The 14709-nt window shown below is 37.9% G+C and overlaps 1 protein-coding gene across 3 annotated transcripts in view; it reads left to right on the top strand.

Moving 5' to 3' along the window:
- The window catches only part of Cad87A (cadherin 87A), a 672761-nt gene that overhangs the window by 216124 nt on the left and 441928 nt on the right, over window positions 1–14709 (top strand). The window lies entirely within an intron of this gene.

The raw sequence follows: 14709 nt of genomic DNA, 5'->3' as shown, positions 1-14709 counted from the left end.
ATCTGCATGAATACAATATTGAAACAGATGTAAATGGAAATCAACTTGTACCGACTTGCACAGATCCACTAGCAACGAAAATTATAAAAAAGTTCGGAGGTGAATAACATCTTCAAACTTAAATTTCATTTAAAAATTACCGGTGACACAGTATATAAATTTTAAAAAAAAGGACACACATCATCGAAATAAGTTTGGCAAAAAACACAATTTCACTGATACTAAGATTATCCTGAACAACAAACAATATCAAGCTAAAATTTAATGTAAAATTCATTAACTGTGTACTTAAACTGTCTCAGCAAAGTCTCAAGGGACCCATCAAGCTTTTACAGTATAACGCTGACCAGCACAGGACACAACCAACTTGTTTGTAACAATGGCCGGAAAAGACGCCATTGTGATTAGAAGACGCCATATTGATTTCATAATGTTGCTGTATACCAAGAATGGACAACTGCAAGGTCTTGCACCATACTGAAATTGATGGTCATCATCCACCAACAATAAGGCTGCAATAATATGTACAAATCCCAGCAGTCATCCAGCCACAGTATCCAATACTTCCACCACAGCTATTAGGGGCCGTTCAAGTATTACGTCATCATCGATGGGGGGGGGGGTTCCGATTTGATGACTTTTGATGACAAGGGGGGAGGGAGGTTTGGATAATGCTTACGTCATCAACCACCCTTTATTGAAAATATGAAATATTTTTAATGGCATCTTACTCGGTGTGCCAAAAACGAGAAAAACCTTTCGATAGTTTGTGGGCAATTGAAGTAACATCCCCCTATTGATAAGTACCCTACAGAGCCATTTTGGTGATCTCAATGTTTCGTGGATCCAAGTGCTCTGGAAATGTGTTCGGGCTGTTTAAGTGTTCTGGGACTGTCTCACTCATCACTTAAATAATCTGAGAATGGACCGCGGGTAATTTGAGTGGTGTAGAACCGCACTGGGGGCAAGTTAAGTGCTCTAAAACTATGTCACATGTCACTCAAGGGATCTCTAAATGTGTCACGGATCGCTTAAGTGTTCTGGAACTGTGTCTCGGGTCATTTAAGTGATCTGAAAATATGCCACTGGCCGCTTAAATGTTCTTTAATTGTACCACGGGACACTTAAGTGATCTGTAAATGTGCCGCATAGTTAATTTTTACAAAATTAGGTTTGAAGAGGGCATTCCGCATCAAGTAACCCCAGGGCCATATTTTGTCTGTGGGCCAAGGAACTTAATGTGATTCATCATTATATGGCTAAGAGGGTGGGTTGCAATGAATTTATGAAAGATTAATTTTTTGAGTTCATAGCCTTCAAATAACATTGAAATTGATTATAATAACATATAAAGGTATTATCTTCCGAAATTTGAATTAAAAAATTATTTTTTTTTGCATTAAAAAAATAAATTTTTGACAGTGGGAAGGGGGCACTAGAGAGCCCCCCATGATCCCCCCAGTGTACGTCTCTGATCCCACCAATATGCGTTAGGTTTCAGAGGGGCAGAGCTCATGACAAAATTTTGCTGAAAAGGGGGGGGGGGGAAGGAGGTCAGAAATGGCTAAAAATTTGCTTGCGTAATACTTGAACGGCCCCTTAGAGTATGTCTGAATAACAGTGACCTCATTATTACCTCGATATACTCTTCCCCATACGAAAACTTATCTTCTACAATTGGTGAAATTGAAAGAACTCTTTGCAAAGATTGCTCTTTGCAACAAAAATATGCTTATATTGATGGGATCGGATCTGAATGCTCATCACTCGTTATGGGGCTACAGAGATGAAGATTCCAGGGAAAGAACAATTTTACAATTTCTACAAAAGAATCATCTGGTACTACTCAACCCAGATCTACGAACTCCAACGTATGTGCCAGAGAAGTCTTTCTTTTTCTTTCAACCGAGCACAACTCGGATCTATCATCATCTATGGGCGATTTACTACCTAATGAGTTGTGTTGGAACTGTAACTGTGTGTGTGTAACTAACACTCTGAGCGTGTATGCAGTGTTGTGCATGATTTTTCAGTGCTGCTATCTACATTTCAGAAGTGAAGTGAGTGATGTGTTATTATTGAATTACATTTATACTGTTTGTAGGTCTGTGGGAAAATATTTGAGAGCATACTCATGAATAGAATGGATTATTTCTTGAACCCGACAGAATTGGTTCCATCTGCAGACCTCGCAGTGCTCCTATTTTTCCTACGTTTTAGAAATGTCCTCCTACTTTCCTACTTTCGTCGCAGTTGCCCTATTCTATTCAAATTCTCTCCTACTATCCCTTTCTTCCTTTTATTTACAGCCAATATCTCACTACGAAAATTCTAAGAAATCGCAAAATGTCACTGCTTTGCTTTCCGTCCCTTTTTGACGGGCTTTATTCACAACTCGCTACTGAAAAAGAGAGGGAAAAAATAATTTGTTTTTTTCAGTTCCACGGGAGCAGGGGATGACAATAACTGTATTGTCGCCCCCTCGCCGTACAGCGAATCTGTTTGGGAGATCGGTTGCCGTAAATATCGGTTGGCCAATCACGCCCGACGTAAAGCGTTGTCGTGAGCCGTATTCGCTCTGTAGGAAACAGTGCTTTTCTTATTGGTGAGTGGATGGCGTGTCGCGCTGGGTGATTCACATTGCGCTCGGCATAGAAAACCCGGCTTTACGGGACAGAGCCCGAGCCCCGTCTGGCTTTACAGGGGGGGGGGTGGGAACAAGCCGATTTGCAGCACACTAAACCTTTTTTTTTTAATCTTTAGAAATAACTTTCGGGTTTCTTTATCTTCGGAGTAAGTATTACGTCAGCATCGATGGTGGGGAAGCGGGGGGGGGGGGGAAGGTGTTCCGATTTGATGACAGAGAGGGGTGTTAGGATGATGTTTACTTCAGCACCCACCCTTTATACAAATATGAAATATTCTTAATGGCATCTTATTCGGTGCGCCAAAAACGAATAAAACTTTTTGCTAGTTTGTGGGCACCTGAACTAACATTCTACCTTCTACAGAGCCACTTTAGTGATCTCTTAATACTTAGCGGATCCAAGTGCTCTGGTTCTGTGCCGCGCATCATACAAGTGATCCGTGATTATGCCGCGGATCACTTAAGTAACTTGAGAATGGGCCGCGGATAACTTCAGTGTTATAGAACAACACTTGTGAACACGTCAGTGCTCTAAAACTGTGCCACATGTCACTCAAGGGATCTATAAATGTGCCACGGATCGCTTAAATGGTCTGGAATTATGTCATGGGTCACTTAAGCGATCTGTGAATGTGCCGCTTGGTTCATTTTTACAAAATTAGGTTTGAAAGGGACAGGCCACATTTAGGCCACACAGGTCAAGTGTCACCTATGGGCTTAGAGGTAGGGTCCCAATGAATTTCTTAAAAAATTTGAGTTCTTGGCCTTCAAATAACATTGAAATTAACTGAAATTCATTGTAATAAGATATTTTCTTTCGAAATTTTAATTATTAAAAAAAATATTTTTTGATTAAAAAATATATTTTTGATCATCAGGGGGGGGGGGGAAGACCACGAGCCCCACGTACATCTTTGATCCACTCAATATGCCACCCACTATGCGTTAAGAGTTGGGGCAGAGTGCTGACAAAATTTTGCTGAAAGTGGGAGGATCAGAGTTTTGCTGACTTTTTCTAACAAGGGGAGAAGGGGTCAAAAATCGCTAAAAATTTGCTGACGTAATTCTTGAACGGCCCCCTTTTTTTTAAGCATGTGCTCAACCCATGGCCTAAATATGGCGTGCCTCAAGTGGCCTTGGTACAGATCACTCAAGTGGCCCGTGGTACATTTCCAGATTACTTGAGTGACCCACGGCACATTTACAGATCGCAAATAATCTGCGGCGTTGTTCTAGATCACTTAATTAAGTGGCCCATGACACGTTTCCAAATCAATGGAGTGGCCCCACACTGTTCACAAAAGGTGGAGTTAAGTTGTAATATGCCGCGGGCCGCTTGAGTCATTTGGAAATGTGCCACAAGTCACTTAGATGATCTGAAAGTGTGCAGCGGGCCACTTGAGTGGTCTAAAAATGTGTCAAGAATGCCACTAAAATAATCTATAAAAAATACATCGAGCCACTTAAAGTGTTAATATATTGCAGACCATTAGGTGATATGTGTGCTGCGAGCCACTCAAATGATCTCGAAGTGTGCCGCTGGCCACTCAAATGATATGTAAATGTGCCTCCAGACACTTACAGTAATCTGCAACTGAACTACAAGCCACTTAAGTGAACTGGGGGTTTGCCGCGTGTCGCTCAAGTGATTTGGAAATGTGCTTGGGGTCACTTAGGTGATCTGTATATATGCAGTTGGCAGCGTAGATCATCTGGAAATGTGCCGCTGGCCACTGAAGTAATCTGGAAATGAGTCCTATTTAAATAATTTGATGGTCGTTCGTGAGCCACTTGTGTGGTTTTGTTATTCGTAATGGGCCACATAAGATAACTCCGAGGTGCCATTGGTTAGCATGTCTGTTTTAAGGCATAACTAGGTTCATGTGTATGCTATTGACGACTGCCGTTGTCTATGAAAAAAAAAAAATTCATGAACATAATATGCAGGCTATTCTAATCGTTGTATGCTTCGGGTGTAATGTAACTCCAGGAGGTGTGTGTGTGAGTGTTACATCAGCAGTGTTCAACATTCAGTAGAGTGTTGGCCATTTCATTGATTTCGAAATCGAAATTATCTGTAAATATTCAGCGACATATTTACTAATCAAGGAATGTGCCGTGGGTCAATTGAATGACGTGTAAACGTTCCGCGGGTAGTTGAGTGGTCTGGAGCTCTGCTGTGAGTGAAATGATCTAGGAATGTGCCACAGGTTATTTAAGTGAAGTGGAACAGCAGCTGGGGTAACTTGGGTAATCTGGAACTGTGCTGCGGTGATCTGCAAATGTGACGCGAGCCACTTGAATGACATGAATCTGTGCCGCAGGGTCTCTTGAACGATATGGAAGTGTCGCTAGGTTCATTTTTACAAAATAAGATGTGAAGTTGTGAGCCACAACAGATGACTCCGGGCCACATTCGGCCCGTGGACAATGAGTTAAGCATGCATGGGTTACATTTTTATGGCACCTAGACAGGTTTTTTTTTCTTTCTTTGAAAAGAACGAGGGGGGGGGGGGATGGATCATGATCAATAATTGGACTTTTCAAGTAACAGTAGCAATTTGATTAGTTTCTGTTTAGTTTTGCTATTTACATTGTTTTCGATACCAAATTCTATGGAAATGAAAGATTTTTAAATTCATTAGAACTTGTTTCCTAAAATATCTATAGATAATACTATAATTAAAGTATATAAGGTGTGAATCTTAACGGCGCAACATTTTGAAATGCCACGATAATTTGGCAATTCCATTTTTTCCCTCCTATTTTTTTCCTATTTTTGTCAATGGTGTTCCTATTTTTCCTACTTTTTTTTTCAAATTTTCATGCCCTTTTTTTGAGGCCTGCATCTTCTACAGCAGTGTTTCCCAAACTATTCAGCTCATCACCCCTTTTTTAAAAACAAATTTTCTCACCCCCCCCCCCCCCCTGGAAGTGACGTTAAAAATCCACATTAAAAAATTGGAGGATGCAATGCAGAATTTTTGCATCTATATGTTTTCCTGCAACAGGGTAGTATAGAAAAGTGAGGCACCTAATTCTTGTCTTGCTCAGGACCTACTCACATCTAGGTCGAGCTCCAGCTGTCCTTGATATATCTTTTAAATTGCCTGTTATTGTGATATTATTTAGGTCCACATTTTAAGGATATGTAATTTTGTATAATTTCAAATGCAGGACTCTCATTTCTTTCTTGATTAAAACTGGCAAGCATCAACAGGGGAAATCATTGTAATTGATAATTTTCTTTTACATATAAATCTGAATGAATTTCATTGAATATTTACCATTGTTTTATGAACATATCAGAAATCTTGTTAAGTTACAATGAATTTTAACTTTCAGCTCAAACATTAAAAGAAAAAATTCAGATGAAACCATGCTAATTAAATGTAAAAAAAAACAAAATTTTTTTGAGATATATGATTGATAATATAATTTTATCATTGAGTAATACTATTAACATACTACTATACTTGGAAGATTTCAAATTGAGTTTAGCCAATCTTTAAAAGGTCGTGTGAAAATAAATTTTTTTAAGGAAAACACTACATATAAGTCACTGTAAAAAATTTTCAAGTGAAAATTTTTTTTTACTAAATCCATGTTATCGCGAGAAGAAATGCATCCGATGCTGAAGGAGCGTATAACACCTATCCATATATTTTTCCGAATATTCCGAGGAGAAACAATGCTTGTTTTTAGAGATAATACCAAAATTTCATTTTTATCCTTCTGTTGTCATAATCAGTGTGGATAAATAGCATTCTTGATAAGCATGATTGGATAGTACCGCCCCTGTGCCTTACTCAAATCATGGAAATCGGCGAGTATAAGAGGATTTAGTATAATAAAAAATTTGAGAAAATAGAAATAAATATTATTGTACTTACTATGTGTATTCGATAAACTTTTTTTCCTCATGTAGATAGTTTCATTTATTTTTTTGGACACCACTGAAATTACAAATACAAACTCAAAGGCCACAGCAGGCAAATTGCCCAATGAGGTGGCTTACCACCCAAGCACTTTTGATATGTGACTTTTTCACATAAAAATTTAATATTGCTCGTCTGTAATTATATTTTGGCACTTCCACACAGATATTATCCTTGGGTTTAAGTAATTCATGAACTTGCATGAATTCATTAAAAAATGTTTCCATTACAGCTGTGTTACTTAAAGCGAGCATCATGGTTCCTAGGGGCATCTTGTCGAGCATGGGCAGAAATACGGAGAGGGGGGGGGGAGAGACCGATCAGTCTAATCAGACCGAATTAGATTGGTCATCAAATTTTGCATATATACCAATTGAAAAATAATCTGCTTTAATAGTTCATTAGAGCAGGGCAAATGCCCGAAATGGGTGAAAAAATGTTTGGCAACAATGGTTCCTGGACCCAACAGTCACTTTTGGAATGTTTACTTCTGTTACTGCCGTTCCCTAACAATGCGTTTCGAACATGCACATGCCTTTACAATGGTTTACCTCTTCTTTAATGCTGCTAGTATTATAGTTCATTCCTCTATAATGGTTTGTCACTTTTTCAATCCTCCCAGCAATTCAAGAAAACCCAGGCATTGCTGGGTATTGTGGTTAGTTATGTATAAAAAACAACATACAAAAAGATCAGCCGTAGGTGAATGAACAGTGAAGCTAAAATCATGCCACCCCCATATCCTGCCGCAGGATTCCGAGGCTAGGCTCTTTGACGGGTCGCTGTTGTAGTGAATTTATAATGTGAAAAAAATGCAGGTGCAGCATTCTCCTGGGACTGTTTTCGCTAATAACTAGGGTTCTAGTTTCAGAGGGACCCAGATGATAGAACCCTAGTTATTAGCGAAACCAGTCCCAGGAGAATGCTGCACCTCTTTACCTCAGATGTTGAAATCTGTGACAATAGGCTTTATCGATCAATTAGTTACAGTACATCTGGAATGTATAGCACATATTCAAAGGGGAAAAAACGCTTTAGCTCTGATCCCTAGAGATGAAACAAGCACAACTACTGCATGCAATATTCTTGGGGTTTTTTTTTGCCCATAGGCTCGGATAATTGCAAAGTCTCCCTTGGAAAAAGAATCAGTTTTTGAACCCATATTTTTTCCTCTCATCGCCCCGTTATGTCCATTCAAAGCCCTCCCCCCAATCATGTCTGTAGCTGGTATCCCCCCCCCCCCGAAGATTCCCTTTGCCCACTTTACGAAACACTGCCAGTTTGGATTTAGACGTTGGCAAGATTCAAGTCAGGCTATTAAGTGGCAAAGGAGACAGGACACTATGGAAATATCAGATAAAATTTGCTTAAGTTTCTGTGGTGAGGCTTTAGATGTAGTCAGTGGGAAAATGCAGCTGCCAGAGAAGCCATTGGAGCGATCAATCTTATATTGTAAGTCAATACAAGATTGACTTGAAGGAGTATAACAAAGCAAATAACCGTGCTATGATGGTTCTAAAAAATTCAATGACAAAGGACATATTACAGTAAGTAATGACATTTGACTGTGCTAGTGATGTATGGCTATAGCTACACAATCCATTTGAAGCCACATCTGAAAACCAACTGTACAACATTTGTTTAGAGTTCTTCCAGTTTAAGTCATAGGCGGAAATAGACTTGGAAGTCTGGGGGCACAATGATGATGTCAATTCATATATACATTAGATCAGTCGACTCTACCTTTGACGCTGGGGGGGGGGGGGAATGCCCTCATTATCTCCGCCCATGCTTTAAGTGGTAATCAACTGAGGATATGGCAGCAGACTTATCCAAACTGAAGAATCTGTGGAATGAGCTTAACAAAGGTTTCGAAAGTAAACAAGAAACCAAGCTTCCACATATACTGCTGATATGCAAGATACTCGATGCTCTTCCTCAAAGTTATCATGCCTTCAAATCAAGTTGGTTGCTCCTGAGTCAAGAAAAAGATCTGTTGATGATTTAATGAGACAGCTATGTTCTCATGAGCGGGACAGACACATCAATGAAAGTGAATCGGGTCACGAAGCACTAGTTGCAAGTTTCAAACAGAATACCTAAAATCATCAGAAAAGAGAATAAAGCACATCTTCAAGTAAGAAATACAGTACGTGTAATTACTGTCACCTGAAGGACATTGGGTCAAGAACTGTTTTAAATGGATTGCTGATGGTAATAAACCACCTTAACCCAGTTCAAGTCACTCCACAAGATATCAAAGTAAGGATGGTGATACTGCTTCTGCTGTCAGTACGACTCTCTTAGCTATAGATGATGTTTTCGCTACAGAAGTGAATTGTGATGATTGGTATATAGATAATGGTACATCTACGCATGTTACCAAGAGTAGTAATTTCTTTAAATAAAAATTAGAATATCCATATGGTATAACTGTGGCAAATTTGAAAGTACTATCAGGCATAGGGAAATGTACAATAAGAATAATAGCCATAGTAAATGGTAGAAAACAAAAAATGTACAAGATGTCTGGTACGTTCCTGATATCAGCAAGAATGTTTTCAGTATTAGTAACGCACGACAGAAACCAGAACAGTGTATTTGAATCAACATCTGTTATCTGAAAATGGATGGTGAAGGAGTCTTTCGTGAATCATGAGATGTGGTGGTCTTTTCAGAGCTGAAATTGAAGTGCTGATACCAGAAACACCAGTCGAAGTAAATATGACGAGCAAGCAAATATATACGAATCAGCATGGTAAAGCTGATTCCTTTCTTCAGCTTTACCAAGTAAGATGGGGACATCAAGATAAACAGCATGTGAAGTCACTAATGGAAAAAGAGCTCAATATCAAGGGCAAAATTGATAAAAATTTATATGAAGCCTGAGTGAAAACTCACTCCAACTCACTATAAAATTATCCCTGATTCCAAGAAGTGCGCAATGGAACGTTTTCTGTCTCCTCTATCGTGTCTGCTCAATGTCGGGTAGGCAGAACTATCAAAAATCCTTATTTTCACGTTTTCCATCCTTTTTGAAATTTGATATTGAATATATATGAATAGATAAAGTATTTGTGTCACCTCGGTTTATTGTTCTTGGTGTTGAAGGAGGTAGGTGGGCTAGAAAAAGCAGAAGCACCTGCTCAACATTAGAAGAAAGTTTGCTCTTGAAAAAAGATGTCCCAGTGCTCTTGAATGGATTAGTTAATACTATGGAACAATTTTATTCAAAATTACATTTTAAAGTTTTTTTAAAATATTTTTTTTCTATTTTTAACAAGCTTATTCATTGTTGCCAGCAGATTGTTTTCACATAGTTTGACTGATTTTATTTCATGAATGTTCCTCTGAAATCCCTAAAAATCTAATTTTAGCAATTAATGTGATTTTTAGGAAGTGGTCAGTCTCTTAGCATATTGACCAGTTAGCAGAATACCCCTTGGTGTTTGCAGATTTCATATTCATTGTCTCTTTCTCAGTTTTTCGGGAAACACCGCAGCTGTGCTAATTTTCGTATTGAAAAAATAATTTTATGTAATTTATATTTAAATATGAACAGTAGAAAAGTTTGAACTGAGGAAAACTTTTTCTGGATTGGTCTGCAGGGTGCTTCATTCTGGAAGTCAGAAGGAACCTTCACAGTAAAGGCGTGCTATTCAAAGTTCTTTGGAGTAATGCCCTTGAGCAACATGGTGTTCAAGTTTTTTATGTCTGCCTCCTAACCTAACTGTTGAATGAAATCTAATTTGAAATGAGATTTCAGGTGACGCAGTCATGAATGGCAGCCTTGTGAACTCTTTATACTGTTACAAAAATTATTGGTAGTGCAATTTGTTAAAAACCCTTCAAAATATCGTCAAGTGAGAGCAATGCCAAACCTGAAGTGTGGAAATACGCTCGAATTTTCTAGATCAATCCAGAAGCTCTCATATGACCTCAAGAAGGTGGCAGCACCAGTTGTGAATTATGGTAGACTATTCTCGAAAGTTTGCAGTATCTTTAAAAACGATGCAAGGGACAGAGTGGGTGGTCAGAGTTGTTGGACTTTAAGCTCAGTGTGAGAATCTCTATTTGTCAACCATGTGCTGTCTGCTTGTAAATAGATGCAAATAGTTGTTTTCTATGAAATAAATCTATGTGTTCTTAAAATTTTGTCATCCTCTGCTTCTTCGAAGGACTTGTGAGAAATTATCCAGAACAATACTTTTATGCTCGGTTGGAAATTTTGAGCTGCTATTTTTTTTCTTACTGGACGATGTTAGCTTTTTAAATATCTCTTCATGTATTAAATAATTAATGTTTTTAGTTTGTCTCCAACCGTAGCTAACTTGTTTAATATTTAAAACCAACATCTAACATTCAGCTGCTTGATCGGATGATATGCAGACATTTATTGGCTCTTTTTAAACATTACTCGATTGTGCAGGGTATCAAAGAAGATGCAAATGCAGGAAACATCTTAAATTATGTATTAACATAACTAAGTATGATATTGATTGATATCAGTTTCATTGCTAGAACTGTGGAAGCTATAAAGATCAAAACAGTTATCCCATGTTGGAAGAACTTTTGGCCACAAAGTGTGCCAGAAGACACATCCATTTCTTTGGAGCCACCCAATAAGGTTATTGAGGGAAGGCATTTTGTGTGTCACATTGGCAAAGCAGATGGGTGGAGAAAGGTTTTAATAAATTGGAGAATTAATTAACAGCAATTCTTTCAGAAACAGGCAGAGGAGTGATTAATCTAGCTGACTGCTCCTGGGACTGGAGCAGTCAGCTAGATTTGCTTATGAAGATGAAGATTAAAAAAAAAGACAAGTTCACATTGTGAGCAAGATAGCTCAAGGCCTTTGTAACTGTAAATCGACAATAAATTGTTTCCATGAGCTAGGCCCTCCATAGATATGGTACATTCTCATGTAGAAAAATTGGTAGAGGAAGCCTTGTTATATCATACTTTTGTAAATTAACTGAAATGAGAAAAAAAAAACAGCTGACAGACCTTATTATTAAGGTCTGTAAGCTGATTCTTTCAGAAAATATTTCAAAGATTCACTGGATGCCCACTTCTACTTCTGCAGCACAAAACAGATATAAACAAGATGCCTAAATACTAAAGTTTATGTAAATACGGAACTCACTCATTGCGAATTGGCTGACAAAGAGAATTCATTGTCATTTATACAGATGATACAGTACTCCTCTCTGACAATCAGACTTAAAAAAGAAAAGAAACATTTTCTAGAGTCTTTCTGCATACATCTATATATATAAAAACGAATGTATGTCTGTCTGTCTGTCCTTTATGCATTACTACACCATTCATCCGATCTCCATGAAACTTCAGGAAGTTGTTGAGTACACTCCCGCGAAGGTTTCTGGCAATCTATCCTAGGTGGCGCGCGTGTCGAAGGTTTCTGGCAGAGTTGTGTAGCGGGTGCTAGACAACGGCGGCTTATATGTTTTATTTTAAAATTGCACTGGCAATTGCATCATCTGGAATTGAGACAACACTTTCTGATGGTGGTTGAACAGCGCATTCAGCACTGAAATTGCCGTTGAATTTGCAAACTACTGAGACGCCAACATGCAATATCACCAAAAATTTCGGAATGGGCAAAGTTCTCCAAACATGTGAACTTACCATATGAGACGAATGCACAAAAAAGCATTGGAAGGCGCTTGATCGTACACTGCAAGATTTGAGGGGAAATGGACAGCCCTTCGGTGGAGCACTCATTTTATTGTCTGGTGATTTTCGACAAACTCTGCAAGTCATACCACGTTCAATACCCGCTGATGAACTTAATGCATGTCTCAAATCATCAGTTCTATGGCGACATGTAAAGAAATTGACTTTGAAAACCAATATGCGTGTTCAACTACAAAATGATGCATCCGCCGAACGTTTTGCCAAAGAATTGCTGGATATTGGGAATGGGAAGATGACAATCGACAGATCTACACAGATCTACATTGCAAACGAACTTTTGTAAGACGACATCAACCGAAGTCTAATTAATTCAAAAGGTTTTCCCAAATATCGCGCGGAATTACAAAAATCATCAGTGGCTCAGTGCACGTGCTATATTAGCAGCTACGAACAACAATGTCAATGCCATCAATTTCAGCATTCAAAATGGAATACCAGGTGAAGCGACAACGTATAAGTCCATCGATACTGTGATTAATCAGGCCGAAGTTGTCAATTACCCAACGGAATTCTTGAATTCACTCGATTTGCCAGGTATGCCACCGCACATTTTAATATTGAAAATTGGCGTGCCTATCATTCTTCTCCAAAACATCAATCCACCACGACTTTGCAAAGGTACAATACTTTCGGTGAAAAAGAAGATGAACAATGTCATTGAAGCTGCAATTTTGAATGAGAAATTCATGGAAATGGGCAAGATGTATTGTTGCCACGTATTCCAATGATCCCAACAGATATGTCATTTGAATTCAAACGTTTACAGTTTCCGGTGCGACTGCAATGGCCATCAACAAAGCACAAGGACAATCGCTTGAAGTGTGTGGGCTAGATTTGGAGAATCCGTGCTTATCACATGGACAACTGTATGTGGCCAGCTCGCGCGTCGGAAAACCTTCTGATTTATTCGTGTACGCACCCGACGGAAAAACAAAAAAATTGTGTATCCATGAGCAATCTAATAAATAAATAGAATTAAAACGACGCTTTGAAATGTTTTCCATATGAAAATGAATAAGTTTCAATAAAAATGACTCAATGCAAATTGAATGTTATCATAACGAGAGAGTTTCCTTGAATTTCCCTTCTTCTGAGATCGCAGCAAAGCGCAAGCTAGTACAATATAAATTGGAAATTAACATCTTTATAAAACTAAGGTTATGGTCTTCTCAAAAGGCAGAGGGAGACTTAAAAAGTCAGAAAAATTGTATTTCTTTAATATCCCAATTGAAATAGTTTCGTCTACACATATTTGGAAATTCCATTTTCATCTTTCGGAAAATTTCAGACAGCTAAAATCAAGTTCTTCTCCAAAGTAAAAAACGCAATAAGCTCAATCTGGCTGATTCTTATCCAGTCCAGGATTTCAATAATCAATATTGCATTTAGACTCTCTTCCTCTCTGGTTGTATGAACTATGTTATATGGTATGGTGCACTGACTTGGAGCAATATTTGCAATATTTGGATGATTTTGATGTGTTAAATTTCTTTTAGAAAAAACTGTTGCACTTCCCGCGATATGTTAAGTTAATATAATTAGTTGTGAACTTGGTCAACCAAGAATGTCCGTATTATTCAAAGTTTATCTTTTGCTTTTCGTAAGAATTTTAAAAATGCCAAACTACAGACTGTCTTCACCAATTTTTGGAAAAGGCAAAACACTCACTCCCTGATAGACATAACTGACTTTTCTTCATGTGGTGAATATTCAACAATTGTGGCTTGAGTTTTCTGAGAATCTATGGACCCAAACTTGGTAAAAAACACATCCCCAAAAATTCTTCAGATTTTGTGTGATCAAACTTTACAGGTAGACTTAACAAATGTATATAATTCTACATCATATCTCCAGTATAGGCTTGTAAAATCTAACTTTGGAGTAGAATAGTTTCTTCTGAATAATGACGACTCAAAATACAAGAGAGTTTTTGTCTAAATCCAACTTGGAAAAGAACGTATTTATGAGAATGGAAAGGTGCTTATCATTAACCCAGTTGAAAACTACATTTTGTAATAAAAATTCCCTTGAGACCTGGTCGCATGTTCTTTTTCACTGTAATTCTTACACATATTATCGATCAAATATCTAGACTAAAACTTGACACATCAATCAGTTCCTGAATTTCTGAAATATTATGAAACTAACATTGCTCTAAAATACATTGGTTCTTGTAAGAGAGAGATTGAATTTTTTTTTTTTTTTGACAGTTCACGAACAAATGATTTTTTCTTTTTTCCCCCACCACCATGTTTATAGTGTCTTTTTATTTGTATAATTATTTTATAAAATTTGATTATCATTCATTGTTGTATTTTGAAATCAGGAAATTGTGGACTCATATTTATGTATCATTTTTCTTTTTTTCATGAGTATGTAATTTTTGTACTGCTATGTTCTGTATTT

This window comes from Pholcus phalangioides, unplaced genomic scaffold, assembly GCF_987345545.1.
Source record: "Pholcus phalangioides strain wild (caught in Gottingen) unplaced genomic scaffold, Ppha-v1.0 ptg000031l_1, whole genome shotgun sequence".
NCBI classification, from domain to species: Eukaryota; Metazoa; Arthropoda; class Arachnida; order Araneae; family Pholcidae; genus Pholcus; species Pholcus phalangioides.
Note: the sequence above shows the minus strand (reverse complement) of the source record. Positions and strands in the feature narration are given on the sequence as shown.